At 42.5% G+C, this 23793-nt stretch overlaps 1 protein-coding gene across 2 annotated transcripts in view; it reads left to right on the top strand.

The window, feature by feature from the left end:
• Positions 1-23793, top strand: part of LOC109901080 (NLR family CARD domain-containing protein 3) — a 44409-nt gene that overhangs the window by 13118 nt on the left and 7498 nt on the right. For both annotated transcript variants that reach the window (XM_031837640.1, XM_031837639.1), the window contains exons 2-6: positions 18853-19167; positions 19257-19538; positions 19659-19779; positions 20215-20285; positions 21258-23695. The gene's annotated coding sequence lies outside the window, so the exon portion shown is untranslated. The remainder of the gene's footprint in view (positions 1-18852; positions 19168-19256; positions 19539-19658; positions 19780-20214; positions 20286-21257; positions 23696-23793) is intronic.

Genomic DNA, 23793 nt, shown 5'->3' with positions numbered 1-23793 from the left:
GGCCATGGTCGGCGGCGAGGGTGGACTATCCAGGGACGAAGGGAGAGGGGACTAAGACATTGACTGAGTGGGGTCCACGTCCCGCGCCGGAGCCGCCACCATGGACAGACGCCCACCCGGACCCTCCCTATTGTTTTGAGGTGTGTTCGGGAGTCCGCACCTTAGGGGGGGGGTTCTGTCACGCCCTGGTCGAAGTATTTTGTGTTATCTTTATTTATTTGGTCAGGCCAGGGTGTGGCATAGGGTTTTTGTATTGTGGTGTGTTTTGTCTTGGGGTTTTGGTGTTGGGATTGTAGCTTAGTGGGGTATCTAGCTAAGTCTATGGCTGTCTGGAGTGGTTCTCAATCAGAGGCAGGTGTTTATCGTTGTCTCTGATTGGGAACCATATTTAGGCAGCCATATTCTTTGAGTTTGGTGTGGGTGATTGTTCCTATGTGTACTTAGTGTCCTCTGTTAGTTTGCACCAGTATAGGCTGTTTCGGTTTTCTTTACGTTTATTGTTTTGTATTGATTCGTGTTTACTTTGTTTTTATTAAACATGAATCTCAATAGCCACGCCGCATTTTGGTCCGACTCTCCTTCACCACTAGAAAACCGTAACAGAAGTAACTAATCTCGTCACTGTAATTGAGTAACTTTTCCAAGTACTTGTGCTTTTGAGTATTTTTCAGTCAGTAATTTTAATGTAATTAAAGTAACGGTACTTCTACTTGATTAAGATATTTCAGTAGCCTTTCCACCACTGATATTAATTTCTTGAAATTATTCATTTCTTTTCAAATGTTAATTGTATATTTTACATACAGATGTTCCTTTTTGCAGATCATTAAATAAATGAACCTAGTTCCTACTGTACATTAATTTCCTCTTACCTTTTTCATTTTAATGCATGGAAATATCTGTAACAAGATGTGTAATAACATTTAGATAACCTTAGCAACATTAGGTAATTGTCAAGGTCAATGTTTATGCTTTAAAAGTAACTCAATTACTTTTACTCTGAGTACATTTTAAATGAGCTACTTTTGACTATTACTTGAGTATTTTTTTTTTACACAAGTAGATTTACTTTTACGTGACTCAAATTTAATTGAAGTAACAGTACTTCTACTTGAGTAGGATATTTCAGTACACTTCCCACCCCTGCTGTAAACCATGCACAAATTGGATGGACTCAACTCAGTGCAGATTAGCATCCATCACACAGGCTTGTGCAAGAGTGTGAGGAGTTCAATGTTTTATAATCCTATCCTATTCTAGGCTGGAACCAATATGGCTGAATATCTCTGTCAAGTGACCAAAAAAACAATATGCCAAACCCTTTGTTCTGACTCTGGGGACAATCGCCTGGCTTTCATCATTGTTTATCTTTTGCATGACTTCATTTTATAGCTAAAATGTATATCTTAAAATAAATATTTTTTATTTGTCACGTTCTGACCTTTTATTCCTTTGTTTTGTCTTTATTTAGTATGGTCAGGGCGTGAGTTGGGGTCGGAAGTCTGTTAGTTTTTCTATATTTTCTATTTCTGTGTTTGGCCTGATATGGTTCTCAATCAGAGGCAGCTGTCTATCGTTGTCTGTGATTGAGAACCATATTTAGGTAGCCTGTTTTCCTTTGTGTTTTGTGGGTGGTTATTTTCAGTCTTTGTGTGTCTGCACCAGAACTGTTTCAGTTGTTGTTTTGTATTTTTGAAGTGTTCAGTTGTTTATTAAAAAGATTAACACTAACCACGCTGCGCTTTGGTCCTCTCCTTCTTCCACCCAAGACAGCCGCTACAGTATTTTCTCTAGAATTTGTCATGATTGGCCATATGTCATTTTAAGAATGTCAGACTGCGTACAGTAGTTACGTTGTAAAATGGATTGTTACTGTTAGAAATATTTGTACATTTACAAATGAACAGATTATGTAATAGAGAGAAGGTAAAACAAAATAACCTAGCAATAAAGTAAGAAATAACCCACTGCTGGGTCAAAAATACATGAATAAGAATAATCCAGCAAAACAGTAAAAAGCTAAACACTGCTAGGTCAAAATAACCACATTTTGGGGGTAAATCAAGTAAACCAACATGTTGGGTCCTTCACTTAACCCAGCAGTGCTGGTTATGTGCTATAGTGATCCAGCGCAGCATTTTTTTAGAGTGTAGGAAGCATTAGGCATTCGGTCTGATATGCACTTTGAACACCTGTGTAAACAGAGGCTTAAAGTAATTACGTAAAAATTATTTTAAAAGTACTACTTTCGTGGTATCCAATTGTTAGTTGCTGTCTCATCTCTACAACTCCTGTATGGACTTGGGAGAGGCGAAGGTCGAGAGCCATGCGTCCTCCGAAACACAACCCAACCAAGCTGCACTGCTTCTTAACACAGCGCACATCCAACCTGAAAGCCAGCCGCACCAATGTGTCGGAGGAAACACCGTACACCTAGCGACCTGGTCAGTGTGCAATGCGCCCAGTCCGCCACAGGAGTCGCTAGTGCACGATGAGACAAGGATATCCCTGCCGGCCAAATGCTTGCCGGCCAAACCCCGCAGGGAGCCCAATTGTGGGCTCGAACCCATGGTCTCTGGTGGCACAGGTAGCACTGCGATGCAGTGCCTTGGAGCACTGCTGGGTCAAAAACCCGGGAGGCCCCCCCATTTTTGACTACTTTTACTTCACTACATTCCTAAATATATATTTGTTTTGCTTTTTACTCCATACATTTTCCATGACACTCAAAAGTACTCATTACATTTTGAATGCTTAGCAGGACAGGGAATAAATTCACACACTTATCTTATCAAAAGAACATCCCTGGTCATCCCTACTGCCTCTGATCTTGCAGACTCAAGAAACACAAATTCTAAGGAATGTGCCCCTGGCTATCTGTAAATAAAGTATGACAATTGGGTACTTTTACCACCACTGCAATTGAGTGCAGGAAATGCAGAAATTATAAAAGTGCTGAAATTAGTTTTGGTTGAATTGAACATTATAAAACAATCAGAATGGAGAAAAACTCATTGAAATCATTTAGGATGTATGTGTTGCCACCATAGGATCAATCAATACTCTTAAAGCAAATGTATAACTTTTATTATTCAAAAACTAAAAGTACCGTCCAATTATTTTTTTTAAATACAGTGATATTATATTTGGGCCAAATCGCCCAGCCCTAAGTCCACTACAGTCAGTTTTCCTTGCTTTGGCCCAGGCCTGCTCTCTCATCGGAATGAGCTTGGTTTTCTTTCGAGCTATCTTAGTTTAAAAGGGGCGTGTTTATCTGCCAGAAAAATACATCTGGAGAATACATTTTGGAGAGCCAACTCGGGGTCAGGAATGCAGGAGACAGTGGCTAAATCAGAATAGAACCCTTGAGGGGAAAACTTTTTCAAATGTTCCTTCTCAATTAAACGATGAATTGTATTTTGCTGTTTTGTATCTCTAATACATACTATGGGACAATGATCACTGAGACCATATGCAAATACTCCACTAGACAGATATTCATCAGGGTTATTAGTAAGAATTAAGTCAATCAATGAGGAGTTAAAAGGGGTTTTCACATTTAGCCATGTGAGTTTTGAGATCAATTGAGTCAGATTAAAATCAATACATATACTATTGTTTATGGACACATCTACAACCAGGAACTCAAATATCTTTGGAACAGAAATATTTAAAGATTGGGATGCAATGAAATTAGATATGGCCACCCTCTTTCTGTAATCTGTCACATCTAAATACATGATAATAATTTACTTCAATGTCTTTATCAGAGACAGAACCATTTAATCATGTTTCCAGGAGAACCAGAATGTCAGGACATGAGTACTGTACCCAAATGTCAATTCTATTATCATACTTTGCACATTTAGGTGGATTAACCCAAACCCCCTATGAGAGATAAAGTCAAAGGGGTTATACAGCTCATTCCCACCAGAGCTAACAGGCATAGGGTCATCTGCAGCTATTTTTTGAGTGACCTGAGACTTTTCCAAGGTCCCTGGCCAACCACGTGAAAGCAGAGCAGACTGAGCATTTGACAGACCTCTCTCAAGTCGTTGGATGCTAGGGCTGGGGCGGGAACTGGGAGAGCAGTGTTGGCAGAGCTCAGTCCACCTGGATAAAGCTCCTGCCGAAGACGTGGAGCTGCTGCAGGGGACTGGAGTGGCTGCCTTAATCGACATCCACGTCTTCGGCGCCCGGGGAACAGTGGGTTAACTGCCTTGCTCAGGGGCCAGGGTATATGCATCAGTTTGGGTCGCCTGGCTCGTTGCGAACTGTGAGAAGACCATTTATTCCTAACAAAGACCGTAATTAATATCCGAGAATTGTACATAATTATGACATAACATTGAAGGTTGTACAATGTAACAGCAATATTTTGACTTAGGGAACAGTTCTGTATTTCACTGAAAGAATAAACGTTTTCTAAATTATAATTTCCGGATTTGACCATATTAATGACCTAAGGCTCGTATTTCTGTGTGTTATTATGTTATAATTAAGTCTAGGATTTGATATTGCTGACTGAGCGGTGGTAGGCAGCAGCAGGCTCGTAAGCATTTATTCAAACAGCACTTTCGTGTGTTTGCCAGCAGCTCTTTGCTGTGCTCCAAGCCTTGAGCTGTTTATGACTTCAAGCCTATCAAATCCTGAGATTAGGCTGGTGTAACCGATGTAAAATGGCTAGCTAGTTAGCGGGGTGCTCCCTAATAGCGTTTCAATCGGTGACGTCACTCGCTCTGAGACCTTGAAGTAGTTGTTCCCCTTGCTCTGCAAGGGCCGCAGCTTTGTGGAGCGATGGGTAACGATGCTTGGAGGGTGGCTGTTGTCGATGTGTTCCTGGTTCGATCCCAGGTAGGGGCAAGGAGAGGGAAGGAAGGTATACTGTTACACTGGCAATGCTAAAGTGCCTATAAAAACATCCAATAGTCAAAGGTATATGAAATAGAAATTGTATAGAGAGAAATAGTCCTATAATTCCTATAATAACTACAACCTAAAACTTCTTACCTGAGGATATTGAAGACTCATGTTAAAAGGAACCACCAGCTTTCATATGTTCTCATGTTCTGAGCAAGAAACTTAAACATTAGCTTTTTTACATAACACTTTGTTTTTGTATTATTTAAACCAAATTTCATTATTTATTTGAGGCTACATTTATTTTATTGATGTATTATATTAAGTTAAAATAAGTGTTCATTCAGATTGTTGTAATTGTCATTATTACAAATAAATAAAATTGTCCGATTTTAATCGGTATCTGCTTTTATTGGTCCTCCAATAATCGGTATCGGTATCGACGTTGAAAAATCATAAGCGGTCGACCTCTACGTTAGCTCAAACATTAGGTTTGCCACCCAGTTTGACTAGCTAGACCAGCTAGCTAGCTTTATATTTTACTAAGCTAGGCCTATTCCCTGTCTCTGAGTTCATGTAACATGGTTGTAGCTAGTTGGCAAGCATATAACTCATGCTTTTAGTGACTGTTTTTTTGCCTAATCGTTTATATTAGTTAGCTGGCTAGGTAGTCTCAATCTGGATGCAGACAGTTACTTTAGGTAGCTATAGCTAGCTACATATTAAAATGAAAGGAGTGTCTCAATTGTTCACACATGTTTAGGCTATCCATTTTGACTCTCCACTTAATGGGTAAGCTAACATTGTCTTTGTCTCCCAGATACTAAAGATGACATGGCCCTGAGAGTGCTTCTCCAACCACCAGTGTACTGAGTGCACATATTGAAATGAAAGTAGTGTCTCAAATGTTTATCCATTTTGACTGTCCCCTAAAACCTTGTGATGTATTTGTCCCCCAGATACTAAATATGACATGATCCTAAGAGTGTTCATCCAACTACCAGTGTAACGAGTTGGAAATAATACTGCCCGTCCAAGCATTGGTGAGGCCCAAAAATCATATTGTAGCGTAAGTTTACATGTGTAATATTGAATACTATGTAATACTGTAAACAAGAGGTGGGAAGTTGTCATGCCCTGGTCGAAGTATTTTGTGTTTATCTTTATGTATTTGGTCAGGCCAGGGTGTGGCATGGGGTTTTTGTATTGTGGTGTGTTTTGTCTTGGGGTTTTGGTGTTGGTATTGGGATTGTAGCTTAGTGGGGTATCTAGCTAAGTCTATGGCTGTCTGGAGTGGTTCTCAATCAGAGGCAGGTGTTTATCGTTGTCTCTGATTGGGAACCATATTTAGGCAGCCATATTCTTTGAGTTTGGTGTGGGTGATTGTTCCTATGTGTACTTAGTGTCCTCTGTTAGTTTGCACCAGTATAGGCTGTTTCGGTTTTCTTTACGTTTATTGTTTTGTATTGATTCGTGTTTACTTTGTTTTTATTAAACATGAATCTCAATAGCCACGCCGCATTTTGGTCCGACTCTCCTTCACCACTAGAAAACCGTAACAGAATCACCCACCACCAACGGACCAAGCGGCGTGTCAACAGGCAGGAGCCACAGGAGAGGCAACAGAGGCAGGAGCAGCAGCTGCAGTGGGAGAGGCTGCACAACCTGGAGAAATGGACATGGGAGGACGAACTGGACAGTAAAGGACCCTGGGCTCAGCCTGGAGAATATCGCTGCCCCAAGGAAGAACTGGCGGCAGCGAAATGGGAAAGGCGCTGGTATGAGGAGGCAGCACGGCGACGCGGATGGAAGCCTGAGAGTCAGCCCCAAAAATGTATTGAGGGGGGGGGGGGGGCTCACAGGGAGTATGGCTATGCCAGGTAGGAGACCTGCGCAAACTCCCTGTGCTTACCGGGGGGCTAGAGAGACCGGGCAGGCACCGTGTTATGTTTTGGAGCGCACGGTGTCCCCAGTGCGGGTGCACAGCCCGGTGCGGTACATTCCAGCTCCGCGTATCGGCCGGGCTGGAGTGGGCATCGAGCCAAGTGCCATGAAGCCGGCTCTACGCATCTGGTCTCCAGTGCGTCTCCTTGGGCCGGCTTACATGGCACCAGCCTTGCGCACGGTGTCCCCGGTTCGCCTGCATAGCCCAGTGCGGGCTATTCCACCTCGCCGCACTGGCAGGGCGACCAGGACCATTCAACCGGGTAAGGTTGGGCAGGCTCGGTGCTTAAGAGCTCCAGTGCGCCTGCACGGCCCGGTCTATCCGTCACCACCTCCACGCACCAGCCCTCCGGTGGCAGCCCCCCGCACCAGGCTGTCTCTCCGGCCCATCCTTACGGGGCTCCCTCCTCTCCAGCGCTGCCAGAGCCTTTCTCCTCTACAGCGCTGCTGGAGTCTCCCGCCTGTTCAGCGCAGCCAGAGCCTTTCTCCTCTCCTGCGCTGCCGGAGTCTCCCGCCTGTTCAGCGCAGCCAGAGCTGTCAGTCTGCATGGAGCAGCCAGAGCTGTCAGTCTGCATGGAGCAGCCAGAGCTGTCAGTCTGCATGGAGCAGCCAGAGCTGTCAGTCTGTATGGAGCAGCCAGAGCTGTCAGTCTGCATGAAGCAGCCCGAGCTGCCAGTCTGCAAGGAGCTGCCAGTCTGTAAGGAGCTGCCAGTCTGTAAGGAGCTGCCAGTCTGTAAGGAGCTGCCAGTCTGTAAGGAGCTGCCAGTCTGCAAGGAGCTGCCAGTCTGCACGGAGCCGCCAGAGCTGCCAGTCTGTAAGAAGCCGCCAGAGCTGTCAGACTACATGGAGCAGCCAGAGCCGCCAGTCAGCGTGGAGCAGCCAGAGCCGCCAGTCAGCATGGAGCAGCCAGATCTTTCAGTCTGCCAGGATCCGCCAGTCAGCCAGACTCTTCCAGATCCGCCAGTCAGCCAGACTCTTCCAGATCCCCCAGACTCTTCCAGATCCGCCAGTCAGCCAGACTCTTCCAGATCCGCCAGTCAGCCAGACTCTTCCAGATCCGCCAGACTCTTCCAGATCCGCCAGACTCTTCCAGATCCGCCAGACTCTTCCAGATCCGCCAGACTCTTCCAGATCCGCCAGTCAGCCAGACTCTTCCAGATCCGCCAGTCAGCCAGACTCTTCCAGATCCGCCAGTCAACCAGACTCTTCCAGATCCGCCAGTCAACCAGACTCTTCCAGATCTGCCAGTCGGCCAGGGTCGGCCAGGATCCGCCAGATCCGCCAGTCAGCCAGGATCTGCCAGTCAGCCAGGATCTGCTGAAACCACCAGCCAGCCAGGATCTGGTAGATCTATCTACCTGCCTGAGCTTCCTCTCACTCTTGAGCTTCCTCTCACTCTTGAGCTTCCTCTCACTCTTGAGCTTCCTCTCACTCTTGAGCTTCCTCTCACTCTTGAGCTTCCTCTCACTCTTGAGCTTCCTCTCACTCTTGAGCTTCCTCTCACTCTTGAGCTTCCTCTCACTCTTGAGCTTCCTCTCACTCTTGAGCTTCCTCTCACTCCCGAGCTTTCTCTCACTCCCGAGCTTTCTCTCACTCCCGAGCTTTCTCTCACTCCCGAGCTTCCCCTCAGTCCCGATCTGCTCCTCAGTCCAGTGGGGTTCTGGGTGAGGACTACTAGGCCATGGTCGGCGGCGAGGGTGGACTATCCAGGGACGAAGGGAGAGGGGACTAAGACATTGACTGAGTGGGGTCCACGTCCCGCGCCGGAGCCGCCACCATGGACAGACGCCCACCCGGACCCTCCCTATTGTTTTGAGGTGTGTTCGGGAGTCCGCACCTTAGGGGGGGGGTTCTGTCACGCCCTGGTCGAAGTATTTTGTGTTATCTTTATTTATTTGGTCAGGCCAGGGTGTGGCATAGGGTTTTTGTATTGTGGTGTGTTTTGTCTTGGGGTTTTGGTGTTGGGATTGTAGCTTAGTGGGGTATCTAGCTAAGTCTATGGCTGTCTGGAGTGGTTCTCAATCAGAGGCAGGTGTTTATCGTTGTCTCTGATTGGGAACCATATTTAGGCAGCCATATTCTTTGAGTTTGGTGTGGGTGATTGTTCCTATGTGTACTTAGTGTCCTCTGTTAGTTTGCACCAGTATAGGCTGTTTCGGTTTTCTTTACGTTTATTGTTTTGTATTGATTCGTGTTTACTTTGTTTTTATTAAACATGAATCTCAATAGCCACGCCGCATTTTGGTCCGACTCTCCTTCACCACTAGAAAACCGTAACAGAAGTAACTAATCTCGTCACTGTAATTGAGTAACTTTTCCAAGTACTTGTGCTTTTGAGTATTTTTCAGTCAGTAATTTTAATGTAATTAAAGTAACGGTACTTCTACTTGATTAAGATATTTCAGTAGCCTTTCCACCACTGATATTAATTTCTTGAAATTATTCATTTCTTTTCAAATGTTAATTGTATATTTTACATACAGATGTTCCTTTTTGCAGATCATTAAATAAATGAACCTAGTTCCTACTGTACATTAATTTCCTCTTACCTTTTTCATTTTAATGCATGGAAATATCTGTAACAAGATGTGTAATAACATTTAGATAACCTTAGCAACATTAGGTAATTGTCAAGGTCAATGTTTATGCTTTAAAAGTAACTCAATTACTTTTACTCTGAGTACATTTTAAATGAGCTACTTTTGACTATTACTTGAGTATTTTTTTTTTACACAAGTAGATTTACTTTTACATGACTCAAATTTAATTGAAGTAACAGTACTTCTACTTGAGTAGGATATTTCAGTACACTTCCCACCCCTGCTGTAAACCATGCACAAATTGGATGGACTCAACTCAGTGCAGATTAGCATCCATCACACAGGCTTGTGCAAGAGTGTGAGGAGTTCAATGTTTTATAATCCTATCCTATTCTAGGCTGGAACCAATATGGCTGAATATCTCTGTCAAGTGACCAAAAAAACAATATGCCAAACCCTTTGTTCTGACTCTGGGGACAATCGCCTGGCTTTCATCATTGTTTATCTTTTGCATGACTTCATTTTATAGCTAAAATGTATATCTTAAAATAAATATTTTTTATTTGTCACGTTCTGACCTTTTATTCCTTTGTTTTGTCTTTATTTAGTATGGTCAGGGCGTGAGTTGGGGTCGGAAGTCTGTTAGTTTTTCTATATTTTCTATTTCTGTGTTTGGCCTGATATGGTTCTCAATCAGAGGCAGCTGTCTATCGTTGTCTGTGATTGAGAACCATATTTAGGTAGCCTGTTTTCCTTTGTGTTTTGTGGGTGGTTATTTTCAGTCTTTGTGTGTCTGCACCAGAGAACTGTTTCAGTTGTTGTTTTGTATTTTTGAAGTGTTCAGTTGTTTATTAAAAAGATTAACACTAACCACGCTGCGCTTTGGTCCTCTCCTTCTTCCACCCAAGACAGCCGCTACAGTATTTTCTCTAGAATTTGTCATGATTGGCCATATGTCATTTTAAGAATGTCAGACTGCGTACAGTAGTTACGTTGTAAAATGGATTGTTACTGTTAGAAATATTTGTACATTTACAAATGAACAGATTATGTAATAGAGAGAAGGTAAAACAAAATAACCTAGCAATAAAGTAAGAAATAACCCACTGCTGGGTCAAAAATACATGAATAAGAATAATCCAGCAAAACAGTAAAAAGCTAAACACTGCTAGGTCAAAATAACCACATTTTGGGGGTAAATCAAGTAAACCAACATGTTGGGTCCTTCACTTAACCCAGCAGTGCTGGTTATGTGCTATAGTGATCCAGCGCAGCATTTTTTTAGAGTGTAGGAAGCATTAGGCATTCGGTCTGATATGCACTTTGAACACCTGTGTAAACAGAGGCTTAAAGTAATTACGTAAAAATTATTTTAAAAGTACTACTTTCGTGGTATCCAATTGTTAGTTGCTGTCTCATCTCTACAACTCCTGTATGGACTTGGGAGAGGCGAAGGTCGAGAGCCATGCGTCCTCCGAAACACAACCCAACCAAGCTGCACTGCTTCTTAACACAGCGCACATCCAACCTGAAAGCCAGCCGCACCAATGTGTCGGAGGAAACACCGTACACCTAGCGACCTGGTCAGTGTGCAATGCGCCCAGTCCGCCACAGGAGTCGCTAGTGCACGATGAGACAAGGATATCCCTGCCGGCCAAATGCTTGCCGGCCAAACCCCGCAGGGAGCCCAATTGTGGGCTCGAACCCATGGTCTCTGGTGGCACAGGTAGCACTGCGATGCAGTGCCTTGGAGCACTGCTGGGTCAAAAACCCGGGAGGCCCCCCCATTTTTGACTACTTTTACTTCACTACATTCCTAAATATATATTTGTTTTGCTTTTTACTCCATACATTTTCCATGACACTCAAAAGTACTCATTACATTTTGAATGCTTAGCAGGACAGGGAATAAATTCACACACTTATCTTATCAAAAGAACATCCCTGGTCATCCCTACTGCCTCTGATCTTGCAGACTCAAGAAACACAAATTCTAAGGAATGTGCCCCTGGCTATCTGTAAATAAAGTATGACAATTGGGTACTTTTACCACCACTGCAATTGAGTGCAGGAAATGCAGAAATTATAAAAGTGCTGAAATTAGTTTTGGTTGAATTGAACATTATAAAACAATCAGAATGGAGAAAAACTCATTGAAATCATTTAGGATGTATGTGTTGCCACCATAGGATCAATCAATACTCTTAAAGCAAATGTATAACTTTTATTATTCAAAAACTAAAAGTACCGTCCAATTATTTTTTTTAAATACAGTGATATTATATTTGGGCCAAATCGCCCAGCCCTAAGTCCACTACAGTCAGTTTTCCTTGCTTTGGCCCAGGCCTGCTCTCTCATCGGAATGAGCTTGGTTTTCTTTCGAGCTATCTTAGTTTAAAAGGGGCGTGTTTATCTGCCAGAAAAATACATCTGGAGAATACATTTTGGAGAGCCAACTCGGGGTCAGGAATGCAGGAGACAGTGGCTAAATCAGAATAGAACCCTTGAGGGGAAAACTTTTTCAAATGTTCCTTCTCAATTAAACGATGAATTGTATTTTGCTGTTTTGTATCTCTAATACATACTATGGGACAATGATCACTGAGACCATATGCAAATACTCCACTAGACAGATATTCATCAGGGTTATTAGTAAGAATTAAGTCAATCAATGAGGAGTTAAAAGGGGTTTTCACATTTAGCCATGTGAGTTTTGAGATCAATTGAGTCAGATTAAAATCAATACATATACTATTGTTTATGGACACATCTACAACCAGGAACTCAAATATCTTTGGAACAGAAATATTTAAAGATTGGGATGCAATGAAATTAGATATGGCCACCCTCTTTCTGTAATCTGTCACATCTAAATACATGATAATAATTTACTTCAATGTCTTTATCAGAGACAGAACCATTTAATCATGTTTCCAGGAGAACCAGAATGTCAGGACATGAGTACTGTACCCAAATGTCAATTCTATTATCATACTTTGCACATTTAGGTGGATTAACCCAAACCCCCTATGAGAGATAAAGTCAAAGGGGTTATACAGCTCATTCCCACCAGAGCTAACAGGCATAGGGTCATCTGCAGCTATTTTTTGAGTGACCTGAGACTTTTCCAAGGTCCCTGGCCAACCACGTGAAAGCAGAGCAGACTGAGCATTTGACAGACCTCTCTCAAGTCGTTGGATGCTAGGGCTGGGGCGGGAACTGGGAGAGCAGTGTTGGCAGAGCTCAGTCCACCTGGATAAAGCTCCTGCCGAAGACGTGGAGCTGCTGCAGGGGACTGGAGTGGCTGCCTTAATCGACATCCACGTCTTCGGCGCCCGGGGAACAGTGGGTTAACTGCCTTGCTCAGGGGCAGAACAACAGATTTTTACCTTGTCAGCTCGGGGATTCGATGCTCTAACCACCAGAGGCCTTGGCTTGGCTCCTGTTGCAGAGTTGGGGCTGCTATTGGGGGCAGACTGGTCCTAGGCTTGTCCTGGGGATGGGAATAGGGAGGGTAACCAAAACTTGCCTTGGAGGGAGGTAGTGGGAGGTAATTGAGGAGGGTGGTGTGAAGGGCAGCGTGGCTGGTGAAGCTCCAAACTCAGCATCTGAGGGCTGATGATGAGAATACTACATGGTGTGGACTGCATCTTGTGGTGCACTACCCTCAACAGAGTTTTTCCAGAGCCTAGGGTAGTGGTCGGTGATGTGTACCGCTGGGCTGAGTTGAGGTGTGCCGGGTCTGGTTGTGCTCTGCTGTGATGGGCCGGGCCTGGTTGAGCTGTGCTGAGGCTGGCCGGGTCTGATAGAGCAGTGCTGAGGTGGGCCAGGTCTGGATGAGCTGTGCTGTGATGGGCCGGGTCTGCTTGAGCTGTGCTGAGGCGGGCCCGGGTCTGGTTGTCTCTCCGATGGCTGAATGGTCTATAAGTTTCTTACCAGAGCCTGCCTCTGCATATGTGGACTGGCAATGAGGCTGATGTATGGTCTGGTGTACCCTCCTGTTGGTCACTATTTGTCCTACCCCTAGAGTACAGTCCAGTGCTGTGCTGGGCTGGTATAATTGTGGAACTCTGCCTAACATGGCATCCTTCAGGTCCTTGGCAAAGATTCTGACTCCCTCATGGTCCAGGTGTACATGTTCGTACATGTGCTCACACATCAGGGTGTGATCGTGAGAGATGCTGACAAATGGTAGTGAGGAGCAGTCCACGGTGATTTTTTTGTTGACATTTTGGATCATTTGACATTGGAGAGCTTTCCTTGGTAGAAGGATGGATATAATAATGTTTGTCCGTGGGAACAGGGTGTGTGCTTTCTATGCCACCTTTCTCACTTCCTCAGCCACTCTTTCTCCTTTTGTGCTCAGGTCCTTTTGTGCTCAGGTCCTTTTGTGCTCAGGTCCTTTGTCCGAGTATGTATGACAAGGATGTAAGGTTTTTCCCGCTTGACTTGATAGAGCAGTTGAAGTGCACTGTCAGTAGTGGGCCAACATCATTTAGATATCTGGCATCTCGGAAATAGTCTCCTATCTTCCAGATACTTTCCATTAGAGTCTATCAGAACTGCAGTTTTGGGAGGTATCCTGGGTTGAACTGGATCCTGTCCTCTGGAGGTGTGTCCAGCTGAATATGGTCAGACTGCTGGGAGGTTGGCGAGGCAGGGTAGGATGTGGCAGGCTGGGAGGTTGGCAGGTCAGGGTAAGCTGTGGCAGGCTGGGAGGTTGGCAGGTCTCAGGGTGGACCCTAAGAGACTGTGGGGACGTGGTGCAGATGGGTTGAAGGATGCACTGGGCTCAGGCGTATGGGGCTGCTCTGTTGGTGGCGTAGTCATTTGCTGCTGACGGAGGTAATCGATGTCTCTCTCTCTCTGCATCTGGACGGTGTCACATTCTTGTTTGCTCTCCCTGAATTAAGTCATCTCTACTTCAAGTAGGGGAGGCAGTTCTGGATTTGTTTTATGAATAATTTTTTTTTTGTGCACACAGCTGCTACAGGTGAGGGAGGGAGTGGTGTACTGTGGGCCTCCTATTTTGAAGCCCAGGTTTTGGGATTTGTAGGCGTTGTTAGTGGAGACATGTCAGTTTTTAGTTCATCGTCCACTAGAGGTTTTTTGTCTAACTCTTCTTCAAACAGCTCTAGACTGGCCTCAAAGCCTTGGATCGTTACTGTTCTGTTATTATCTACATCGGTATTGCATTTCGGGGGTTGTGTCCACATACAATTGTCTCGGGGTCTTGTTTCCAGACATTTTAAGATGTTTGATTGCCATGCGCATATCTGCATGCCAAGCATTTGGACGTTCAGTGAAAAAGAGGAGATCCACCTTGATTTCTTTGTATTTTTTGTTGGATAAATTCTGCTTTTTGGGTCTCTGCGTGCTCTTTGTTTCTATTTTTTCCTCCCTGCTTCACTGGCAATAGGTTCTGCATATTGGATTGCAAGGTTTCTGAGTTTGGGGTTTGTAAATGTATACATCTCAGTTTATGTTGCATGTGTTACAGCTGGTTTGCACTTGGCTAGATGTAGCTAGATGTTTTTTTATGAAAACGAAGCCTACCTCACTTGTTATCTGTCTGAATTGTTTTCTCTTGCTTGTGTAAGTTTAGGTACTAGTTCTCCTGTCTATTATCCTGTCCTTTGTCCTTTTTGTTAGCCAGTAGGCTGGTAGCCAGTAGGCAGGTAGCGTAGTGGTTAGAGCGTTAGGCCAGTAACCGAAAGGTTGCTGGATTGAATCCCTGAGCTGACAATGTAAAGATCTGTCATTTTGCCCCTGAGCAAGGCATTGTTCCCTGGGCACTGATTATGGCAGCCCCCCGCACTTATCTCTAATTCAGAGGGGTTGGGTTAAATGCGGAGGACATATATCAGTTGAATGCATTCAGTTGTACAGCTGACTAGGTATCTCCCTTTCCCAGTAGCTATAAACTCTTAGCAACTCCATAGAAACATGTAAACAACTGTTAGCTTGTTAGCCAGTGCTTTGTTATTACAGTTTTACTGTTACAGTAGCCAGCTGCCGAAATTGCCCCTCAACCGTTGCCAACGTTTTTTTACAATTGTTTTTCTTATCACAAGTCGCTGTCTGTGTGTTGTCGATCCTCTGTTACAATCACTATGGCGACGCAGAGAAGTATGTTTATTCTAAATGAGCAGGACTTTGGTATGTGGGTGAGACATAAACACAAGAAAGATATTAGGCTTATACCCTCTGCATACTTTATTATCATGTGTCTGGTGTATGTACGCTGGAGTCTAGCTTCCTTGTGCTGAAGAACATGCAACATTAGGGAGGCTATCACCACAGTGTTCTTCATCTCATCACCAATTTGCATAGTTAATTTGCTTAGAGAATGTGAAAACAATGTTGTATAAAAGTACTGTAGTTACACTCCTAGGCCTTACCCACACATGTAAAATAGCCTTCCTTTTCCCAGTGCAATTTCACTTTTAGAAATCCAAAGACCCCTATCAGGTCTACATTGATCTGTCAACTGAAATAATTATAGGAGTCACAGGTAGACCTGTTCTGTTCGCTGCGGTGAAAAGTATTCATTGCAGTGGAAACGTATTTCACCACATACAGTAGGCCTGTTAGTGAGATGGGACTCCTGTACACAGGGAAGACTGTGTGGGGCTGCTTCTCAGTGTGGTCAAACCACTAACGTGACAGAAGAAGGCGGACCACACGATGTGACAGACTGATGGGAATGGAAACAAAACACAGTCACATATTCAGATAGACTATGTATACAGTTTGCTTTTGGAGGACAAATACATTATGTTCGTAAGGGTGTGCATGAGTTTTCTTCTATCCACCTGTAGAACTAATTCTGAAAAGTTGCTCTTGTACAAACCCAATAACATGCTGTTAGGCCTATGAGCCAAGAACCAGATTATTTAGCTAATGGCCTAATTGAGCCCACCTGCCACGTACATTAAGCCTATGTCTCCTCAGAGGATGTGACACTGAAACATTTGTTCTACCTTACTCAACACCCATAGCTGTGGTAAGTAAGGGTGCTGAGTGTGCTGCAGCACACCCTGAAAAATCAGAAATAAAATTTAAAAAATTCACAATAGCAGTGGAGTAAAACTGGGCCTGTATTAGCAGACCGATATTGCCATCTCTAGCGCGGGCAAAAAAACAAACATCTCACCCCCCCATCTACGAAAAGATTCGCAGCACGCCCACCCCCAAACTACTTCCTGTGGCTATGCCTAAAACCTTCAAATTTTGCAGTTACACATTTTTTAATTTTCCTAATTTAAAAAGTGCTATCATTGACAGTGGTGTAAAGTACTTAGGTAAAAATATTTTAAAGTACTACTTAAGGAGTTTTTGGGGTATCTGTACTTTACTTTACTAATTATATTTTTGACAGCTTTTAATTTTACTCCACTACATTCCTAAAGAGAAGAAAATACTTTTTTCTCCATACATTTTCCCTGACACCCAAAAGTACTCATTACATTTTGAATGCTTAGCAGGACAACAACAAAAAAATTATTCACACACTTATCAAGAGAACATGACTGGTCATCCGTACTGCCTCTGATCTGGCAGACTCACTAAATATAAATGCTTCGTTTGTAAATGATGTCTGAGTGTTGGAGTGTGCCACAGGCTATCTGTAAAAAAAAAAAAAAAAAAAAAGAAAATCGTGTGGTCTGGTTTGTTTAATATAAGGAATTTGAAATTATTTATACTTTTACTTTTGATACTTAAGTATAATTTAGCAATTACATTTACTTTTGATACTAAAGTAGATTTTAAACCAAATACTTTTATACTTTTACTCAAGTAGTATTTTACTGGGTGACTTTAACTTTCCCTTTTAATTTGTATTATAGTAACTTTACTTTTATTTAAGTATGACAATTGGATACTTTTCCACCGCTGATTATTGATATACATTACTTCTAGCTAGATAATGTCACGAACCTTGCCGAAGACGGTGCCTCTTCCTGTTCGGGCGGTGCTCGGCGGTCGTCGTCGCCGGCCTATTAGCTGCCATCGATTTCCTTTCCGTTTGTTTTTGGTTATTGGGTAATTGGGTACACCTGTTTTGTATTAGGGTTTGTTTGTATGGTATTTAAGGGCACTAGGCCTGCTGGGTATTTGTGCGGGCTTGTTTGTGTTACTCTGTGTTTGATGGTGTGAGTTAATTGTACATTTATTCTCCGGACTATTTTGTCCTGTTGTTTGGACCGGCAACCTATTATACGCCCTGTGTGTTGGCGTGACTGTTTTGTTGCACTGGGGAATAAATTTGAAGGAAAGACTGAACCCTGCTCTCTGCGCCTGATTCCACCCACCACCACTCCTAATTGATCGTAACAAATAATTACATTTGAGTAATTTAGCAGAAACATTTCTACAGGCTACAGTGTCCATTTGTACAGAATTCCTGCCTCTTTCCTACTGCTAGTAGGACAACCATCATGCCCCTGATCCCTGTTTCTGTATTGTCAACACAAAACCTTGTTTCAACAAATAACACATACTGTAGGCTAATGCCTATAATAGTCATCTATCATGCTGCAATGTTTCTCTGACCCTGAAATTCAAAGGATGCAATCTAGGCTGTTTAAGAAGCTGTAGTGGAAAATTATGTTAGGTGGTAATGAAATATCTCTGTAAAGTCATGTGCTTTTTCAGTGATATCCTTGACTTTTATTTTGGCAAAAAAACACCAGTCAATTGGGGAAGAACTTCCCTCACTCAGAGAATGCATTTCCATGTGAACTTAATTTCTGACAAAATATACAAATACTAGTCCTAACAATTATTTCCTGACCCCAACCATCACATTAGGCCTGTAAATATCTAAGAAGGACTGGGATGGGGCCTCCTGAGTGGTGCAGTGGTCTAAGGCACTGCATCGCAGTTGCTAGCTGTGCCACTAGCGATCCTGGTTCGAGTCCAGGCTCTGTCGCAGCCAGCCGCGACCAGGAGACCCATGTCGTCCGGGATAGGTTAGGGTTTGGCCGGCAGGGTTGTCCTTGTCCCATCGCATTCTACTGACTCCTGTGGCAGGCCAGGTGCATGCACGCTGCCGCAATCGCCAGGTGTATGTGTTTCCTCTGACACATTGGTGTGGCTGGATTCCAGGTTAAGCAGGCATTATGTCAAGTGGCTTGGTTGAGTCATGTTTCGGGGGACGCACGGCTCTCGACCTTCAGCTCTCCTGAGTCCGTACGGAGTTGAGGCGATGAGACAAGACACTAACTACCAATTGAATACCACAAAATTGGGGAGAAAAGGGGGAAAAAGTAAAAAAAATAAGTAAATAAAGGACTGTGATACTCAAGTCAGATGTGTCATTCCAGACGACTACATTGCAAACGTGCAGCAAAAATTAACTAATGATTGAATGTCATTGTCATCTTCAGTGTCATTGTCATATTCAGTGCAGACTGACATCAGATCACAATATGATATCCAGGTATTGTGAGATTTAGTGTGCAACTGCAGTCATTGTGTTGATATTGAGTCTCTCTTTCCACAGTACTCTGTGCTTCCCAGCAAACAGTCCAGTCTGAGATTCAGCAGGTGAAAGGCATCGTGGGACAGTCTTTCTCTTTTCAAGAGAGGGTGATCAAGTCTGGCAATTTACTTTATGGAGAACTTGGCAGTATTGCAAATGTGTACCCTGGTAAACGAGGCAAAATCACCCTTGAGAAGAGATTTGAAAACCGCCTCCACTTGAACAATGTTACAAGATACTTCACTCTGTCAGACCTTCAGATAGACGATGCTGGGGTTTATACTGTGGAGAATACAGATGAAGGGAAAAAAACTAAAATTCAGCTCACTGTATACAGTAAGTGTGTGTGTGTGTGTGTGTTCTGTATATCACAAACACATTTAATATAGGTTCCAATTTCAATGTATTTGTATTTTTTCTTCCAGATGTTGTTTCCAAACCTCAGGTGACAGAGTGTGACAGCAGCTCCTGTAGTGTGGTGTGTTCTGTGGACAATGAAAAAGAGGTGGCCTTGATCTTGTACAGGGGAAAGGAAATACTAAACCAGACCAGCAGTACTGATCTCATCACTGATCTCTCTCTCCGTTTGGAGGTAGAGGGAAAGAACTACAACTCCACCTACAGCTGTGTGGCTTCCAACCCTGTCAGCAATGAGACAGTTATTGTCCCAAAATGTTGCAGTGAACATGGTCGTGCTAATGATGCTGGTAAGAGACATTTTGAGTTAATTCCATCCAGAAAATAGCAATTACCAAGTGAAAGTGAAGTGTACTTGAGCTCATTCAAAACGTATTTTACAAAAATAATTTCCTTGTGTTTTATTTCAGACAGTGGCGAGAGGACTCGGGGTGTGCTTATTATTGCTGTAACCTGCGTCTTGCTTGCCTCAGGGCTGGTTGGACTTGCAATCTATCGAAAGAAGAGTAGAAATGGACACTCACAAGGCAGGTATTCATCTTTTAAAGGTGTGAGGTCAGTCCCCAGAGTCAAAACATGATTAGCCTTCTTTTTTTTCAATGGTAGGTTTTTGGAAAAGGAGGGAAATGTTTGCTTGAACACAGGATGCAGGTCAAATAAAGTGTCATATTTTTCACACTTCCTCTGCTGTTCTCAAACAGTGTCATTATCCCAGATAAGTTCTCTAAATGTTGAAAAAGCAGAAGGCACACACACACAGACACACACAAATGCTCTCTCTCTCTCTGATAATGATTACTTGAATAGCTTGGCTTATCTGACACCTCAGAGACCAGTATTCATAGTAACAAATGAGTCCTGAGTGTTTACAGAACCTGTCCAGGGGGCTGATCGTTTGTATGCCTCTGTCAGTTATTCACACCTCACCTTCGGCCCATATTTCCTTTCCTTTATTTGATTTCACAGATTCATCCGAAAGAGTGCAAGTTGACATTGATTATGCATCGATAACTCCTAAAAAACGAAGAGATAATCAGGTTAGTAAAAAATCTACAGGCTGATTGACAATACAGCTGCTTTAGTAGCCCTCATGTCTACAACTGTTGGCTTTAGCTCTGTGTCAGTGGGTTAATGTGGTCTTGAGTTTCACAGACCACCTGAGTTTGATACCAGGCCTGATGTCATTGGAACCAGTTTTGCCCATATGATATGGTTTGGTTGCACAATGAGAAGCCGCACAGCACATACTGGAGTGTCAGTTCTAGGTCCAAAAGACTACTTAACAGCTTCTACCCCCAAGCCATGAGACTTCTGAACAGCTAATCAAATGGCTACCCAGACTATTTGCATAACCCCCCCCCCCCCCCCCAACACACTTTTACGCAGCTGCTACTCTCTGTTTATTTTCTATGCATAGTCTCTTTAACTCTACCTACATGTACATATTACCTCAATTACCTCGACTAACCAGTGCCCCCGCACGTTGACTCTGTACTGTACCCCCTGTACTGCTGCTCTTTAATTATTTGTTACTTACATTTTTTACTTATCAATGTTTTTACACTTGTTTTTCTTAAAATGGCATTGTTGGTTAAGTGCTTGTTAGTAAGCATTTTACTGTAAGGTCTACACCTGTCGTATTCAGTACATGTGACAAATAACATTTTATTTGATTAGTAATGCCTTCGATCTTCATGTAGTCTTTTACAGTATTTGCAAAGTCTGTGGACTTTTTAAAGTTAGGCTTCGTGATTCCTTCCACTAGCTTTTGGAAAGGTTCTAGATGTGTTGTGTTGACTGTTGAGTTCCCTACTGCAGAACAATGAGAGTAGACAAGAAAGTGTCAGGTTTGTCCTGTTTCCTTCCTCTGGCACAAAGTTTATAATAAAGAAGCATAAAATCCTCTTTTATTTTTGTTGTTTTCCCACCCCTTTTATCTCTCCTCTCTCTGCCCCTTCTTCCCTGTCCCTCTATGTCCTTCCCTCCCCTACTTCCTTCTCCCTGCCTAGGAGGAGCAAACAGATATACCAGAATTGTAGTCGCATAGAGACAACCCTACTCTGACGTCAGTTTATGATACACTCCTGTTGCATCGCATGGCTGCCAGCGAGGATGTTGACACAGCATGAAGGAGAAAAACAGGAAGTCAATGGGAGGCTAAAATGATAACTCACATTCTGTAGAGGACAGTATATCATAAAGAGGACGTTGAAACAAAATGAAAGTAAAAAAATATTCATTCTAACAGCCTTTTAGAGGCACAGTTGTTATGGGAGAAAAATCCCCTGGAACTGTTGAGCTGATATTATAATTTCAGGCTTCCTTTGTAGGTCATTCTCACAGACCTTCTGTCAAATAGGGGCCTCGGTTACATACACTGATACTGACCAATTCAATAACTATGCATTGAGTTGTTAGCATGATCAGGATAATCTGTCTTTTTAAATGCCTTTTGTCCCAAATCCCAATGTATAAGTTAAAACAAATGGAACATGTCTTTTAATACAATTCACTGGTGTGTTTTCTATACTACTGCTGGACCAACGCTTATTTTCAGTATTGTCTGTTCTGTTGTTTAAATGTAGGTGCCTCCCCTGCATCGTTTTTATAGCTGGTCATTGTTTAGCTTGCCAGTGGATAGCAGCTGTGTACATCATATAAAAAGAGCAGGCGTTTGAGATAAAGCCACCTACTCCTTAGAAGCAAAGGCTGCTTTAGAAACAAAAGGTCCAAAGATAAATGTTTTCCTTTCACTATGTATGTTGTATTGAAACATTTCTTAGGGGCAGATCTTGATTTTCCATTTGATATTGAGTGACATGTTCCTCTTCTTATCGCTATTCACAAAATGTAGGTCTGGGCTAAATTGTAGCTCTTAATTAGCTTGTTTAGTTTATTATGATGGACCATTTATTGGTTGTCCTTATCTATGAAGCACATCCTTCCTTAACAATACAATCACTCCCTCCTGCAGACTCTGTAGACTCTGTAGACTCTCCTTCTATCAGAGCATGTTGTGCTCCACCGACATTAGTGCAGCCTTTGTATATATCTGTGCGAGCACAGGTTACTGTGACCCGAAAATACCAAATCTGTTGATACCATAGTGAGTTGTTGCACTGTAGGCGTTGCTATACTTCTCTATTTCAGAGTAGTTACTGAGACTGAATATGAAGATATGATTCACTTTTCACTGTTTTAAAATAATCTATTGACTTATTCAAACAGATGAAAATAAACATGTTGTACTGAGCTTCAATATGTCAAATCAAAGACTTACCAATACATTTCATTTATAGTCATAAAATGTGTATTTCCTGATGTTTAACAGTCATCAATACATCAATGCCCATGCTTGAAATATGTTCATGTTTTACATACCCTAGCACAACTCAAAATATGATGGTAGATTACTCCATTCCCCATTTATGTTTTTGTTGTAAACTGTCATTCCTTGAATCCATAGCTGCTTCTATGAGTTTGAGAGTGGAAAGATTTCTCCAGAGACATTTCTCCAGAAACACAACTCCAGATTGTGGTTTTAATGTAGCCTACTTCTAGGGTCAAATAGGAGAGAGAACTGTAATTGGTTGGTGGATTCTCTATTTAGTGAGTTTAAGTGTGTGACCTTTTGTTCTGTCACTTTGCATGCCAGACAGCTGTACATTTCAAATGTAAAAACAATTATGACTGTAAACAGTGAATTACTAACTTTTTATTTAAGTCCTATAATATTTCCAGCTTTGTTTTGAGAAAACGTTGGCCTTTTCTTCCAATCCTTTTCTCCCATCTAGTGGTTGAATGTTTTTATACTTCAGTATACTGTATACTGTACATAATGCACAGTGTTTCGCTCTGAGACAGTGTCCTGTAAATTGTGTAAGTGTATCTGAAATCATGTGCAACCAATATGTTCTCTAACAACCTTTCTGTGCTTTAGACTGTAGTCATGCATTTTTGTGCCAATGTGCCATACTATAACATTATTGTGAGTAAAAATTAAAACGTTTGTCAAATATGCCATGTTGATTTGGTAGCAAAACATGAGAGCCTCATTTATCATTCTGTGTGTTTATGTTATTTATGTTTATTTTAATATTGTAATATTACTGTATTCTTGTGTTTGTATTATTTATATGTTGTGGTAGAGTATAATAATGTTATGTACTGTTTTATTTTGTATGTAATTGCGTAATCGTGATTGGATCCCAGGAAGAGTATTTAATATGGACCTGGAATAAATACAAATAGAAACGTTATGTAATATAACACGAAATTCAGATTGCGCAATATTGTAATTTGTTCAACTCCAATGTTTCGTTACAGGAAATGAGTAACCTTCCTACAGTGGTTCCTCCTTTACAAATTGCGAGTTTACACCGCGGGATTTAGAGCTATAAAAAAACACACACATTCGTTTTCAGTCTGTATCAGCATGGGCAACGTGGTGAGTACCTTTACACTTTTAATTTGATTCCTGATCTATAGCATAACTCCACGAAGTTACGTTTTGAACTGAAATCATGGACGTGGGGTACGGAAGCC

Source organism: Oncorhynchus kisutch, linkage group LG12 (genome assembly GCF_002021735.2).
Source record: "Oncorhynchus kisutch isolate 150728-3 linkage group LG12, Okis_V2, whole genome shotgun sequence".
In the NCBI taxonomy this organism is placed as follows: Eukaryota; Metazoa; Chordata; class Actinopteri; order Salmoniformes; family Salmonidae; genus Oncorhynchus; species Oncorhynchus kisutch.
Note: the sequence above shows the minus strand (reverse complement) of the source record. Positions and strands in the feature narration are given on the sequence as shown.